Here is a 15,328-nt window from a genome sequence, read left to right on the forward strand (position 1 = left end):
GAGATAAGAATCCAGGTACTCACCTTCAAACTCAGTGCTTTTTCCAAAAATATGGGGCTAGAGCCTGGCCGATGTTCTCCCTAACTCTTGGTCTTACTCTCCTGGCAACATTAAGGTAAGTTCGTTTTCTTAGAAAAAAAAATTTTTTTGACAGCATTGTCCTTGTTTGTTCAGGCAAATTTAAAACAATGTCTGATGATAAGGGCTGTCACCCTGATTTTGTTTCTTCTACATTATTTTGAATTATCCTTTCCTTTATTCACACTCTATATGTAAGTTTCTTGTGTACCATGGGGGATTGCTTCTCTAACATGATGCTTTTCGACTTTTCTAGATGGTAATGACTTGTACCGCCAAGTGGGAATAGCAGTAGGTAGCCTTCCATAGCTCTTCAGGATCTTGGGGAGTGGGTGCACACACATTTGTACCTTGCCTTTACTCTTCACATGTATATTTATTTTACTATTGAAATGAAACTTCTGTCTTCATTGAGTGAAGTGATATTCCGGAAAGAGGATCCTTGGTTACGACAGGGCTTCCACACTCCCTGGTGAATTGACAGGTGCCCTGGGACTGCTCTGAGGGATGCAGCTACATGTGGAGGCACTTTGTCTTCTTGTATAAAGTATTCAGAGTTTCTGAGAAAGTTACAGGACATTGATATTTCTACTTTAGTATTTCCCTTATGTGTAAAGTTATCCCCTTTGGTCATGTTGCCTGAGGGTCACTCCCCGTAAACACTACTAGAGTTGGCAGTTTCTCCTTTTCTTCTTCTTGCCAGGGGCCATTGCGTCTTACTCTTCTCTCAGATGACCCAGATGTTGGATATTCTCCAGGACTATATGGACTGCAAAGGTGACTCCCCTTGGCCACTACATCATCTGAGAGTCATAAGGGGTGTGGGAAGGTTACCGAGGAAAAAGTTAAAGACAAAGAAGGTGAAAAGGCTGAGGAGAGGGGACAGTGGTGTGTGAAGCAAGATCAACAGCAGGGTAGAGACACATGGGCAGAAGTAACACCCACATTCTCACCAGGTGATGTAGGTGATGGGTATGGAGCAGACATTGTGAAAATGGCTTCAAAAATGTGTGAGTCAAGTTTCAGCGACAAACACTTGCAGTGTCTCTCGACAACTCAGCAGTTGTGTACTTATGCAGGATTAGTAAGAAAGGGAAGATAGATAGTATGGAGATCCCACAAATCAAGCAGAGGGAGGGTGAGAGCAGTTATTTCTGTGACAATAGGGGATGTAGGCAGTTACTTGAGAACTCTGCTTAATATATAATAAAATTGATGTGGGATAATGGGACAAAGCTTGAACAGGGGTTGATTTTTGAGCCTGTGGGAGAGTATCAGCCGCAGAAATAACTGTTTTAAAGTTTAGTTGGGAGTGGTCTCTCAGATCTACTTGATGCCCCCCAAGTACTGCAGTAACTGGACACTTCAGCTACTGGCACATTGAGGAATCTCGAGTACCAAAACATGAATTGAGATTATAATTCCCCTTCCTGACCTGATGCGTGGTGACAAGTGGAGAGCCCTAGAGCTTCACTAAAAAGCAGGTGCTGGGTTATCAGGCAGGCTCCCAAGCGCTTGTCTTACTGCTTGCCTAAGTCAGGATTGTGTCTCAGTAGTCACCAACTGCCAGTGTGTGGATATTTAGGGTGGCCTGGGAAGAGTCAAAACCAAATATTACCTATGCAAATGCCAAAGACTTTGGCTGCCTGTGGTTTTAAAACCCAGGATAGTGTGTTATGGTGATTTTTTTGGTGAAGTGATGATTTTTTTTTTTTTTATTGGTTGTTCACAACATTACAAAGCTCTTGACTGAAGTGATGAATTGTTCCCCTAAATTTAGATCTTTCAGACTGGGGTTGTGGCTCAGTGGTAGAGCCCTTACCTGGCATGTGAGAGACACTGGTTTGAATCCTCAGTACCACATAAAATAAGAAACAAGATCAAGTTATAAAACAATTGAGATTTTTCCTTTGGGCTTTATTGAAAGTAGGGCAGGCTTGGGTGTGGAAAGGACAAATAGGCATTGGCTTAGGAATGACTCGATTATTTTATTTCCTAAGAGTCCTTGCAAAGAGTAAGGACCTGTGTGTGGTTGTTGTCTTCTCTACATAAAGGCTACAGCTATGAGCGTGTGGACGGTTCTGTGAGAGGCGAAGAGAGACACGTGGCCATCAAAAGCTTTGGACAGCAGCCCATCTTTGTTTTTCTCCTGAGCACCAGGGCAGGTAAGCCTATGGGTGTTGAGGAAGCAGACAGTCATCCCACCACTGGTACATTTTCCCCTAATTCTCTGAAAGGAGAGGTTCTTACCAAGGAGTATTGAAAAAAGAGAGAATCGAAGCACTTACGTAGCCTAGTACTGGACTTCTCGTGTGGAGCTCTTTTCTGTTCAACCTGTGAAGCTGTGATCGTGAGAAGGGAGGCTGAAACCTGGGCCTGTTGGAAAGTAATTCTAATCCACTTAGACCACTGACCAGGAACGTCCTGTTTTGTTTTGTTTTTAATTTGGGGGAAAGTTTTATTCACATTCATTCATTCTCCTTTCTAGCCATGAATTTGGAAAATAAGATAATCTCTTTTCTAGTTTCCCTTCCTCCAGGAGTACCTCTGAAAGAGTGTTATAAAGTTTAATAAAGATTTGTTTAAAATATGACTAGAGTGAAACTGACAGCTATTTATAATTATTATGGTATTGTCCATATGACTTAATCATAAATAAATGACACTTGTGGTTTTGCCAGTTGCTTTCACATAGTATTAAATAATTTGAAATCGGTTTGGGGAAATGGAATTTTTCTTACATTCTGAATCAAAAAACCCTAAATTAATTTTGAATTCATAGTCTGGGTTTCATGATCTTATTTTTTTGATGGTAATCCTGATGGAATAGATATAGGAACACAGACAGGAATTGTGTCCTTGATGATAAAGAGATTAATGTCTTTATGGAATGAAAGGTCATCCTTATGTAGAAAGCACTTAGTAAGTGCTTTGTACTATATGGGTCTATAAAAGAAGTGTTAGATATGACCCTTTAGTATCAGGAGATCATTTCTCTAGTGTGTGTCTTAAAGCCAATAATAAGATACAATCAGATTCCTTTGGTCCAGTCTCTTCCCAGGTCATATACCACACCCTGTCATTCAGTCCCATTGTCTCATGATTATTCTTTGGGGAAGCTCAAAGGATGTGGTCAAAGGCATGGTCAGTGTTGGGAGAGGAATTCCATTTATGTGTTTAAGATTTTTTTTTTAGAGGAAGAGAGAGAATTTTTTTAATATTTATTTTTTAGTTATCGGCAGATACAACATCGTTGTTTGTATGTGGTGCTGAGGATCGAACCCAGGCCACACGCATGCCAGGCGAGCACGCTACCGCTTGAGCCACATCCCCAGCCCCGCGTTTTAAGATTTTATTTTTCATATTTAGAGAGCAAATAATGTTTGAAACATCTAAAATTAGTTAATCTCCTTGGAGGCCTCAGAGTAGATTATCTAGAAGCTGAAGCAGTCCTGGACATTAGCCTTTTTCACGCACTAACTGTCATACGTGCCATCGTGTTGTAGCTATACCTGTGCCGCGTTTTCATTTAATGTTTCCTTCCAGCTTTCCACGGGGTTGTTACCACATATTGCCGGCAGATGGCAGCGATAGCTTAGGAATATGTCCCAAACAACTAAATGCAGCTTAAAATATCTTTGGTGAGGAAGGGCTGCACTAGCCACTATTAACTCAAGAGAAAGATAATTTTTTTTAACTTTTTTAGTGATGACAAAGCAACTTTATTATTATTATTATTTTTTTTTTAGAGAGAGAGAGTGAGAATTATTTATTTTTTTTAGTTTTCGGCGAGCACAACATCTTTGTATGTGGTGCTGAGTATCGAACCCGAGCCACACGCATGCCAGGCGAGCATGCTACCGCTTGAGCCACATCCCCAGCCCAAGAAAGATAATTCTTATGGAACACAAACACATTTTCAAATGATATGACTGCCTTGATAATTAGCATACAGTGGACAAAAAGGTTCTGGAGCCTGGCACATTAGTGCATGCCTACAGTTCCAGCTACTCAGGAGGCTGAGGCAGGAGGATGGCTTGAGCCCAGGAGTTCAAGGCCGGCCTGGGCAACACTGTGAGACCCTGTCTCTGTCCCAGGAGTAATGACCTCAGATTCTGGAATATGGGATGGAATCCTGACTGTTTTATCTTCTAGTGGTGCAACTTCAAATAAATCCCTTAATGTAGCTGTTTCCATTTCAGCATCTGCAAAATGAGAATAGTGCTAGCAAGGACACAGGGTTGTTGTGAGGGTTAAAAGAGTCAACACATGTAAAGTGCTTGGCAGTAGTAAAATAGAAGTGTAGCTCTTATTATTGGGTATAACTTAGCCTTTCTCCGTATTCAGTCATTAGTATTTCTTTATTCCAACTTTGATTTCATAGGAAGACTTCAATGAGAACGTTCCTGCCTGGCTTGTCTTACATCCAGCCAGGAGTTAGTAGTCCTGTAGAAAGGAACCCTTCATTCAGTTCTTGGAACAAGCCCTTTTAGGCCTGTTTTAGCAATGAGCTCCAACGACCCTGGCTAGAGTGTGTTCTGTACAGTTTCCACATTTATCAAAGAGAAGCCTGTGGTTTGCTTCTTAGTACTCTAAATTCCTGAACCCAAAGTGCTCTTTTGGCCTTTTCCTGCACCATTGGAGAAAGACCAGAGAGTTGTTGCATTGAGTGTTCTTGTCTTGAACTGATTTTACGACATCTTCTTTGATCAGTGTGGAAACCAGTACAGGAAGACACTCTCAGGTTTTCTCCACTCAGAGGCAGGTATCATCTGCTCTAATCATAGCTAGTGTCAGGTCTTCCTACCTTGTTGAAGCTGCAAGTGTGGTCATGTGTGTTTCTTACTGCCCACTGCAGACCTCTCGTTGTTTTAAGATACATTTTTAGTTGTAGATGGGCACTGTTTTAGTCAGCTTTTTCACCTCTGTGACCAGAACCAACTGTGGAGGAGGAATGTTTATTGGAGGGTTCATGGTTTCAGAGGTCTTAGTCCATAGAAGGCCGACTCCATTCCTTGGAGCTCCAGGGGAGGCAGCATCATGGCTGGAGAGTGTGACTGAGGGTAGCAGCTCACATCATGATCAGAAAGCAGAGAGAGAGAGACTCCACTGTCCAGATACAAAATATATACCCCTTATCCATGTGCCTGCTGAACCCCTTTTTCCAGCCACACCCACCTGCCCCAGTTACCACTCAGTTAATCCCATTAGCAATTCATTCACTGATTAGGTTAAAGCTATATCCCAGTCATTTCTCCTCCAAACCTTCTTGCATTGTGTCACATGTGAGCTTTTGGAGGACACCACATCTAAACCATAACAGATGATACCTTTATTTTATTTATTTTTATGTGGTGATGAGGAAGGAACCCAGTGCCTCACGTGTTCTATCACTTGTGTTTTATCACTGAGCTACAACTGCAGCCCCCAGACCTCTTATTTTTGTAGCTGTTTTCTGAAAGAACTTGTGTCCTTATTCACAGACTGTTTGAAGCAAAATCCAATCAAGGTTTTCAAACAGATATTAAATGTCTTCGTGCAATTAACTTAAGCATCCTTTTCTTCTGCTTACTTCTCATTCTGTTATATTTGATAATTAAATTTTCCCAGTTCACGCAATGAAAGGTGAGGTAGCACTTTTGACCACTGTAGGGTGGTCAAAACCTGAAGTTTGGGGCAGAAATTTCAGTTTGAAGGATGAAACCAGTCAGTTGGACTGATTTCAGATTTTCAGTAGGACCCAGTCCTGCCTTGTGTGTTTTCTAGTTCCTTATTTGTGTGTTGCTGATCATGCTCCTTTTTTGTATGGTTTTCAGGTGGAGTTGGCATGAACTTAAAAGCAGCAGATACTGTTATTTTTTCTGACAGTGATTTTAATCCTCAAAATGACTTGTGGGCAGCTGCCAGAGCTCACCGAATTGGCCAGAACAAGTGAGTGAGTTAGTCATTGGCACCTTTCTGCTCTGTTGGCTTGCAGCTGTGGATTGGGGAGGAAGGTGGACCATGTAGTCCTGACAACAGTGCCACGTTGGAGTTAGAGTCCACTGGGTTTGAACCCTGTTGTGCTGCTGGCTTGTAGAATCATGTTGGGGGATCAGTGGTCCCATGATCAGTTCAGACTCACTTTGTTGAAAAGAACAGTTAAATTCCAAAATGATTAGGAGAAACTTAGAATTTATTTAGTTCATGTTTCTCACGTTAGATCCTAATTCAGTTTAAAAATGAAGTTAAAGCCAGTGGGTGCACATGCCTGTAATCATTATCAGCATGGGAGACTCAAGCAGGAAGATCAAGTTTAAAGCCAACCTTGCAACTTACCTAAACCCTGTCTCAAAACTTTTTTTTAACGCTAGGATTATAACTTCATGGTAAAGCTCTCCTAGGTTGGGTTCCCAGTATCACAAAGAGGAAACAAAGTTGTGTTCAGCTACCCTTTGACTTGAGGTAACATGCCTGCCAGGGGTTATCCTGGCTACGGATGAAGGCCCAATAATGGTCACTTCATCTTCCTTCCTCTTCCTCTTTTGGGGAAAAGTTCAGACAGAAGTTGAGGCCAGATTTCTCTAACAAATGCTCAGGTCCCAATGAGCAGTGTCCTTTTCATTGTTCCCTGAATGTGTCATTTGGTTTTGCTTCCTTTTGGGTGTATTTTCCTGGCATGCTTTTTTCCCCAGCTTTGCAGACTTCTAACACTGCTCTCATTTGACTCCCGTACAGGGCTGTGAAAGTGATCCAGCTGATTGGCCGAGACACTGTGGAAGAAATAGTTTATAGGAAAGCAGCCTCCAAACTGCAGCTCACCAACACAATCATAAAAAGAGACCATTTTACTCTGGGAGCCCAGAAACCTTTGGCTGATCCTGACCTCCAGGTAAAATGTGTTCTTTTTAGAGTCTCATGATTTATAACCAGTACTATCTTTGGATGAGAATGCAAATAAAAGATGAGAATAAAATAAAAGCATTAACCACCCATTGTTGCAAATTACACATTTTTTTCATTGGCCTAATTCTTACCCTCTCAGTACCTAACTACATGCAAGGTGCCATACAAGCTAAAAATGAGGGTGGCATTTAAAGGCAGAGAAAATAGAATAAAGAGAATGAGCTTTGAACCATCTAACTTGGATTGAAATTCACATCTTATCCCTTATTGGATGTATGACTTTGAGCATGTAACTGATCTCTTTATGGCTTCTAAAGATGAGTGTGCCACGAGTTACCTCAGAGAGAATTTGTTTAAGTTAAAAAAAAGGAAGAAAAAAATTTTTCTTCCTTATTTTTAAATCAGTGATGATTAGTTCCATAGCTCCTCTTTAATCCCAGACGCTTTGAGTAGTGACTTACAGTACTCATTCCATACTCAGAGATGAGTGAACAAGATTAGGAATTCAAAATTATGCCATAGGATATAGGGATGAAAGCACTAGAGTTAATTTGTTGAAGAAGGAAAAATTAGATGGGAGTCAAATGCTGTCTTAGAATATCCTAGAGAACTCTCTTTTGGTAGGAGGTTTAGAGTTATTCCTTAGCAGCAGCCTTTGAGATAAAATTGAACCTATATTATAATATACCCCAAGTCCTTCTGAGGGATTAGATGCAGAGAGATCAACCCCTAGTATCTAGTATGATTCAAGCATGAAGAGAGTAATAAATGTCTGAGAAAAGGTAGTAGCTGTGGGAAAGTCTGCTGTAGGAAACTACAGAGAAATGACAGGAGTTGGCTATTGTTTTGAGGCAGGCAGTGAGAGAGAGCAAGTTCCAAGTTGGCTTTAAGCCTTTAAGCCTGAAAGATGAGAGTAGAAAGTAGGAAGATAGGGATAGAAATTAGAAAGATGAAGATAATGTAGGCTTTAGTCAACAGAATTTATAGTAAAAATCAATATACATTATTGTTAGAGGGAGACTCAGAAAAGAAAGGAATTAGAAAAATTTGCAAGAAAAACCAGGCTTTAAAAGGATCAGCTTATCAAACAAAAAATTCAAGACGTATATGAAAGGGAAAAAATTACACAGTATTACAAGCAGAATCATCAAATTTACAACTAGCCCAAGCATGAGTTTAAAAATGGCAGTTTTCTCACATCTGTATCTTTACACATCAGCATTGCAGACAGGGAAGGCGCTGTTTTTGTTAGGGAGTCACTCACCTGCAGGAAAGGGTCACAGATTTGGGGGTACTAGAACCCGAAAGAAGAACCCTAGGTTTTGTTTGTTTGCTTGACTTTAGTTTATCTTAGAGAGTAACTGGAGTCTTTGGCCTTTTGTGTTTTGAGTCTTCTGCATGCTCATCTGTCATGGTGGCCGGGCAGGCTGTGCATTTTATTTTCACACTATTGAAGAGGCAATTTCAAATGGAAGGTGAAAGCTTGAGAGAGAGGTGCGTGTACACTGTAGGTGTCTAAATATACTTCTTTACAGGACCTTGGGAGAGGAGCTCATCATGTGCTGTTTTGAAGGCACAGGCGTCAGGAGTTAGAGGAGATGCTTCCCCAGTGGAGGGAGCTCCAGGCATTCAGTCAGGGGTTTCCCTGTGGCATTAGCTGCTAGCACATCATTGTGAAATGCACAGGCACAAACTCTGCCATGGGACCAGATCCTGGGGCCAGTACAAACTATGGGCTGGTGGAGAGGACCTCGGTGGGACTTCCTGCCCAAGCCATGGCAAGAAATCACACTCTGGTTCTGTCTTGATTCTTTCCTCCCCACCAGACTGTGAGTTATTTATGGTTGCCAGGAACAAGGGTGATAACTCACTGCCTTGTCTCAAAATACAGCAGGACATTTTTTTAAGTTATTAAAAGAATCTAATAGTAAAAGACGTGGTTCTGGTTTGATAAATCTAAGCAGTATAGAGCAGTGAAGTCCTGAAAAAGGAAAGCAGGTTCCTTGTTTTAGAAGGAGAACACAACAGAAACAGAGAACAGATAAAGATGCGGTGAACACTTATTGAATGCGTACTGTGTGCTAAGCATTGTGTGTCGTGCACTTTTTCCAGTTGTTTTAGAAGAAGAATAACAAAAAAATGAGATAGACGTTGTCTTTACCTCCATCTTAAGAAATTTTCCAAACATCAGATTCATGACTCTAATCCGAGCACTCTTTAACTTCCAACTACATGCTCTTAGTTACTATAATAAAGTGGTTTTCATTTAAAAAATGGGTAGTTCCTTAAAGACATGTTGTGAGTGAGCAGTAGCGAGGGAAGCCAGGAGACATAGTCCAAGGAGTGGAAGAGGGAAGGGTCCCAGTATGGACTGAGCCTCATCATAAATACTTGGCTTTCTTCTGTTTTGGGTACTAAATGCCAAAGCCATTTGGCTTGGTTATATATATGTACACCAAAGTTAAATATAAATATAACAGGTATGGTTTTGCTTAGTTTTTGTCATAGTTTTCATCTCAGGTATTTTCAAGCTAAAGTTTCCAAGTTACAGAATAGGCAATCTAGAGATAATTAACCAAATCTAAAAGGGCAAAATGAAAATGAAGTCCCATGATGTGGATCCCAATTGGTTCAGAATTCCTAAGAGATAGTACTTAGGGAGGTGGAGAGTTGCAAGTAGCAAATGAAAGCCAGGTAACACTATCTAAGATTCTGGTTCCTGTAGCCATAGGAAGTAGGCTGAGTATATCCCCTAGGAGGAGCAAGAGGGCAGGATGGGGAGTGCCGCAGGATTATCCAGGGAGACTGAAATTGAGAAAGGGCTTTTGGGTCTGGTGATCAGGGTGGTTATGGTTTTGCCAAAGTGGGTCTCATAAACCACTGTAGTATCAAAGCGGCTTGGCAAGGACAGGTGGCAGCTCATGGTGAGATGAGGTATTCAGTGGCACCTTCTCTTTATAAGAGTTTGGCAGTGGGAGAGGTAAGAAGGTAGCCAACAGGTTCTCTGAGTTCTCTCAGGACTGCTGGAAGTGCCTGTAAAAAATGCTGGTGAGAAGTGCTATAGAAGATGCTGGAATCATTTTATCTGCCCCCACTCCTCAAAAAAATTGGAGGCCCAAATTTTTTTTGGTATTGTAAATAATTGTCAAAGTCAACATCTCTGATCATCATTTATCACCTCTCTGCTTATTCCTCATCCAACTTCAAAACAGCCTGGCAGGTGTCATTTGTGATGGAAGAGAAGAAAGTCCATCAGGGAAAGAATTACCTGGTATCATTTAGACACTTAGCAAGTCACACATCCTCATCTGTGTTTTCATGAGAACTAACTGGGTCTCTCGTTTTCTTCATTCAAGTTGAGTGACATACTGAAATTTGGCTTGGATAAACTGCTGTCCTCTGAGGGGAGCACCCTGGAGAAGGGAGACCTGGAGTCCATCCTGGGAGAGACAGAGAATAGCCAGTGGGCCTCTGATGCCCTGCCTGCAGCTGGAGGAGGGATCAGAGAGCAGGAGGAAGGAAGTGAGTTGGGGTTAGGTGAGCCAGTGACTCCATCACCTCAAGGTAGGGTGTGAGTGAGATGCGTCCCCACGGGAAGTCTGGGACCTTTCTTTCCTACCCAGCCCTGTAGTCATCTGATGACATTCTTAAGGCTTCCTGGTCCAAGAACTGCCAGAGTAATCCTTGTTCCCTTGAAGCTGGACTTTGAATCCAAGTGATGGTATTAATGTTTATGGTCCTGTCAGTCTCAAGGATTAAATTTGAACCTTTTCTCCCTTGACGCAGACATCTTCTCTGGAGTTTATTTGGTAAACCTCCTATCTTTATGATGGTGCTTTGCACAGTGATTCCTCTTCTCAATAGTAGAATGTTTTTTAAATTGCAACTGATATTTATGGACATTTATTGTGTTCATCAACAGTACTGACTATGTCATGTGCTTTAGGTCGTTTAAGACCCATGAGGTGGGGGGCTGGGGTGGTGGCTCAGCGGTAGAGCACTCACCTCGCACGTGCAAGGGCCTGGGTTCAATCCTCAGCACCACATAAAAACAAAAGTAAAAATAAAGGCATTGTGTCCAACTTCAACTAAAAAAATACATATTAAAAAAAAAGACCCATGAGGTGTAGGAGATCATTTTGTCTTCCTTTTTCTTTTTTCTCAAATTTGGTGTCCCCCCCTTCTCTCTCTCTCTCTCTCTCTCTCTCTCTCTCTCTCTCTCTCTCTCTCTCTCTCTCTCTTATATATATATATATATATATATATATATATATATATATATATATATATATATATATTTAGTTGTAGATAGACAGCATGCCCTTATTTTATTTTTTTAATGTGGTGGCTAAGGATCGAGCCCAGTGCCTCACACATGCTGAGTAAGCACTCTGCCACTGAACTACAACCCTAGCCCCAATATTTATCTTTTTGTCCATTTTCTGTTCTGAAATATTTGAATTTCAGACTTGAAAGGGTTTTTTTTTTGTTTCTCATGATTATTTTTAAAATGACTGTTCTCCTGTATCAGCAAGAGGGAGTCAGTATGGGCTGGTGTGAGAGGGTTTTACGGACCTTTTAAAACATTTTTATTCATATATGACAGCAGAAAGCATTATAATTCTTATACATATAGAGCACAATTTTTCATATCTCTGATTGTATACACAGTATATTCACACCCAGTTCCTGTATTCATACCTGTACTTTGGATAATAATTATAACATTCCACCATCATTAATAACCTCATGCCTCCTCCCTTCCCCTCCAACCCCTCTGCCCTATCTAGAGCTTGTTGTTCCTCCCATCTCCCACTCTCTATCCCACTATAAATCAGCCTCCTTATATCAAAGAAAACATTCAGCATTTGGTTTTTTGGGATTGGCTAACTTAGCATTATCTTTTCTAACTCCATCCATTTACCTGCAAATGCCATGATTTTATTTTCTTCTATTGCTGAGTAATATTCCATTGTGTGTGTGTGTGTGTGTGTGTATGTGTGTGTATACACACATACACACACACACACACACACCCCCCACAGTTTTTAATCCATTCATCTATTGAAGGGCATCTAGGTTGGTCCCAGAGTTTAGCTATTGTGAATTGTGCTGCTGTAAACATTGATGCATCTGTGTCCTGTAGTATACTGTTTTTAAGTCCTTTGGATATAGATTGAGGAGATGGACAGCTGGGTCAGACGGTGGTTCCATTCTCAATTTTCCAAGGAATCTCCATACTGCTTTCCATATTGGCTGCACCAATTTGCAGTCCTATCAGCAGTGTATGAGTGTGCCTTTTTCTCCCACATCCTCACCAACACTTATTGTGGTTTGTATCCATAATAGCTGCCATTCTGACGAGTGAGATGAAATCTTAGAGTGGTTTTGATTTGCACTTCTCTAATAGCTAGTAATGATGAACATTTTTCATGTATTTGTTGACTGATTGTATATTATCTTCTGAGAAGTGTCTGTTCAGGTCCTTGGCCCATTTATTGATTGGGTTATTTTTTTTTTTTTTGGTGTTTAGCTTTTGAGGTTCTTTATATACCCTAGAGATTAGTGCTATATCTGATGTGTGAGGGGTAAAGATTTGCTCCCAAGATGTAGGCTTTCTATTCACCTCACAGATTTGTTTCTTTTGCTGAGAAGAAAGAAACTTTTTAGTTTGAGTCCATCCCATTTATTGATTCTTGATTTTAATTCTGGCACCAAAAGAGTCTTATTAAGGAAGTTGGAGCCTAATCCCACATGATGGAGATTAGGGTCTACTTTTTTTTCTATTAAACGCAGAGTCTCTGGTTTTATTCCCAGGTCCTTGATACATTTTGACTCGAGTTTTGTGCATGGTGAGAGATAGGGGTTTAATTTCATTTTGTTGCATATGGATTTCCAGTTCTCCCAGCACCATTTGTTGAAGATGCAATCTTTTCTCTAGTGCATGTTTTTGGTACCTTTGTCTAATATAAGATAATTGTAGTTTTGTGGGTTAGTCTCTGTATCCTCTGTTCTGTGCCATTGGTCTACCAGTCTGTTTTGGTGCCAATACCATGCTGTTTTTGTTACTGTTGCTCTGTAGTATAGTTTAAGGTCTGATATAGTGATGCCCCCTGCTTCACTCTTCTTGCTAAGGATTGCTTTAGCTATTCTGGGTCTCTTATTTTTCCAGATGAATTTCATGATTGTTTTTCTATTTCTATGAGGAATGTCATTGGGATTTTGATTGGAATTGCATTAAATCTGTATAGCGCTTTTGGAAGTATGGTCATTTTGATAATATTAATTCTGCCTATCCAAGAGCAAGGTAGATCTTTCTATCTTCTAAGGTCTTTTTTTGATTTCTTTCTTTAAGGTTCTGTAATTTTCATTATATAGATTTTTCACCCTTACTGAGATTCTTAATTCAAGAGTTCCTTCTAGCCTGGCACAGTGGTGCACACCTGTAATCCCGGTGACTCCAGAAGCTGAGGATCATGAGTTCAAAGCCAGCCTCAGCAAAAGCGAGGCACTCAGTGAGAACCTGTCTCTATTAAATACAAAATAGGGCTGGGGATGTGGCTCAGTGGTTCATGCCCCTGAGTTCAATTCCCAGTACCTCCCTCCCCACCCCATCCCACCCACCACAAAAAAGAGTTCTTTCTCTCATCAATACAGAGAAGCACAGTGGCTTCAGTAGGGTGCTTCCTTTACTGGTAGGGAAAGGGCTGGGTGAGGCTTTTGGTTTTGTCCTTCTGAATTTTCTCCCATTGCTTCTCTCTTTCTTCCTGCCATAGACTGTCGAAGGCTGTCTGCATTACCCCTTTCTCACCCGAGGGCAGAGCGTCCCTAGATGTCTGACTGCGTCTCCTTCCAGCCCTTCCTTTGAATTCCTAAGCAGCCACTGCTCTGAACTACCAATCTCAGTCATCCTGGGGTGACCTCATTCTGGAAGATGAACTTCATCTGTCTGGCACTGCTAGAGCCCCACTGTCCTGCTCCTGTGCAGTCTCTGTCTGCCTCCCCAGACCAGTGAGGGCTTCAGAGCTCAGCTGGTTTGGGATGTTCATTCTCTGTTTACCTCAAGTGGAAGTTTATAGTAGTTCCCGACTCCTAATTTTGTGGTAGGCTTAGATTAGGGGTGGTTTCATTATCCTTGTTGACTGGTGTGGTTTTTATGGAATATATGGAGAATTCAAAATCTAGGCAATTGGCATTATTTTACAGAACACAGTTCTTGGACTTTTCTTGTGTTTTATCTTTAAAATTTGTTATGATACTATCACATTTATATTCTTCAAGAACTCTTTCTTGTTCTCAGCTTGTTGTTTTAATCGTATCCTATTCCCATTTCAAGGATATAATATCCTCCCCGAGGACATTTATTATAGCTTTTTAAAATATATCTCAGGGAGGATATTTATTATATCTTTTCAGAAAGTGTTACCCTGCCCACTGTATTATCTCTTTTTCCTCTATTTGCTTTTCCTTCTTCCTCCTCTTTTTAAAAGTTTTGTTTTGGAGTCTCTCGTTCTTGTTAGCAGTTTATCTGAAACATCTGGTGTCCTCTGATCATCCCAAAGCTGACAGGCAGCTCTGTTGTGAACAGGTGGGTGGCCTTTGGGCCTCATGCCAACAGCACTGGTTGGCAAGCCAGCTCTTGCACTGGGGGAGTCAGATTTGAAGATTTCACTGGACAACTCATTGTATCCTAAGACGAGTCCTATACCATTACAGTGAAATTGGTGGTTTAAATTGGAAAGACAGGGAGCTGAGGGCACATGGTGCTCTTGGTGTTTGGTGTGCTGATCCTCTCAGTTCCTCCATACTGTGGTGCCTGTGCTTGTGCATCTGAGTTTTTGGAGGACTGAAAGGGTTTCAGTTCCTGCAGTCAGCCCCAGCTAGATACCAGTGTTTTGGTTCCACAGCTCTTTTGAATCTGTTGTCCTCTTCTTATGCACTTTTTATCTTCCAAAGAATTCGTGCACTGTTTCATCTACCATTGCCTCATATATCTTTTTAGAAATCTGTGTATTGTCCTTTAGCTGTTTCGGGTGAGAGAAAAAATAGATGTGTGTGGTCATATTTTTAAGTTGTATTTGGTTACCTTAGTACCAAGTTTCCACCCTTTTCTGTACTCATCTAGATTGACTTTATTTACTAGAACAAAATAAAATTGCAGTGTTTTCAGAAAGATAATTATGTATCTCAGTCTACCTACAAAAAAAGTTACATTTTTGCAGACAGTTTAACTGTTGGATTCTCTACTTGGATAAAAATTTGGAATGTTGTCTTCGATGACTGTCTTGATTCTCTTTGTGGTAGATGGTTCCTCTGGCAGGACCCAGATGAGGGTCTAGACCTGTGGGCTCCAGCTGCCTCTTCG

At 41.0% G+C, this 15,328-nt stretch overlaps 1 pseudogene; it reads left to right on the plus strand.

The window, feature by feature from the left end:
• Nucleotides 1-15,328, plus strand: part of LOC144374374 (transport and Golgi organization protein 1 homolog) — a 142,852-nt pseudogene that overhangs the window by 55,973 nt on the left and 71,551 nt on the right.

Source organism: Ictidomys tridecemlineatus, unplaced genomic scaffold, assembly GCF_052094955.1.
Source record: "Ictidomys tridecemlineatus isolate mIctTri1 unplaced genomic scaffold, mIctTri1.hap1 Scaffold_666, whole genome shotgun sequence".
Classification (NCBI taxonomy): domain Eukaryota; kingdom Metazoa; phylum Chordata; class Mammalia; order Rodentia; family Sciuridae; genus Ictidomys; species Ictidomys tridecemlineatus.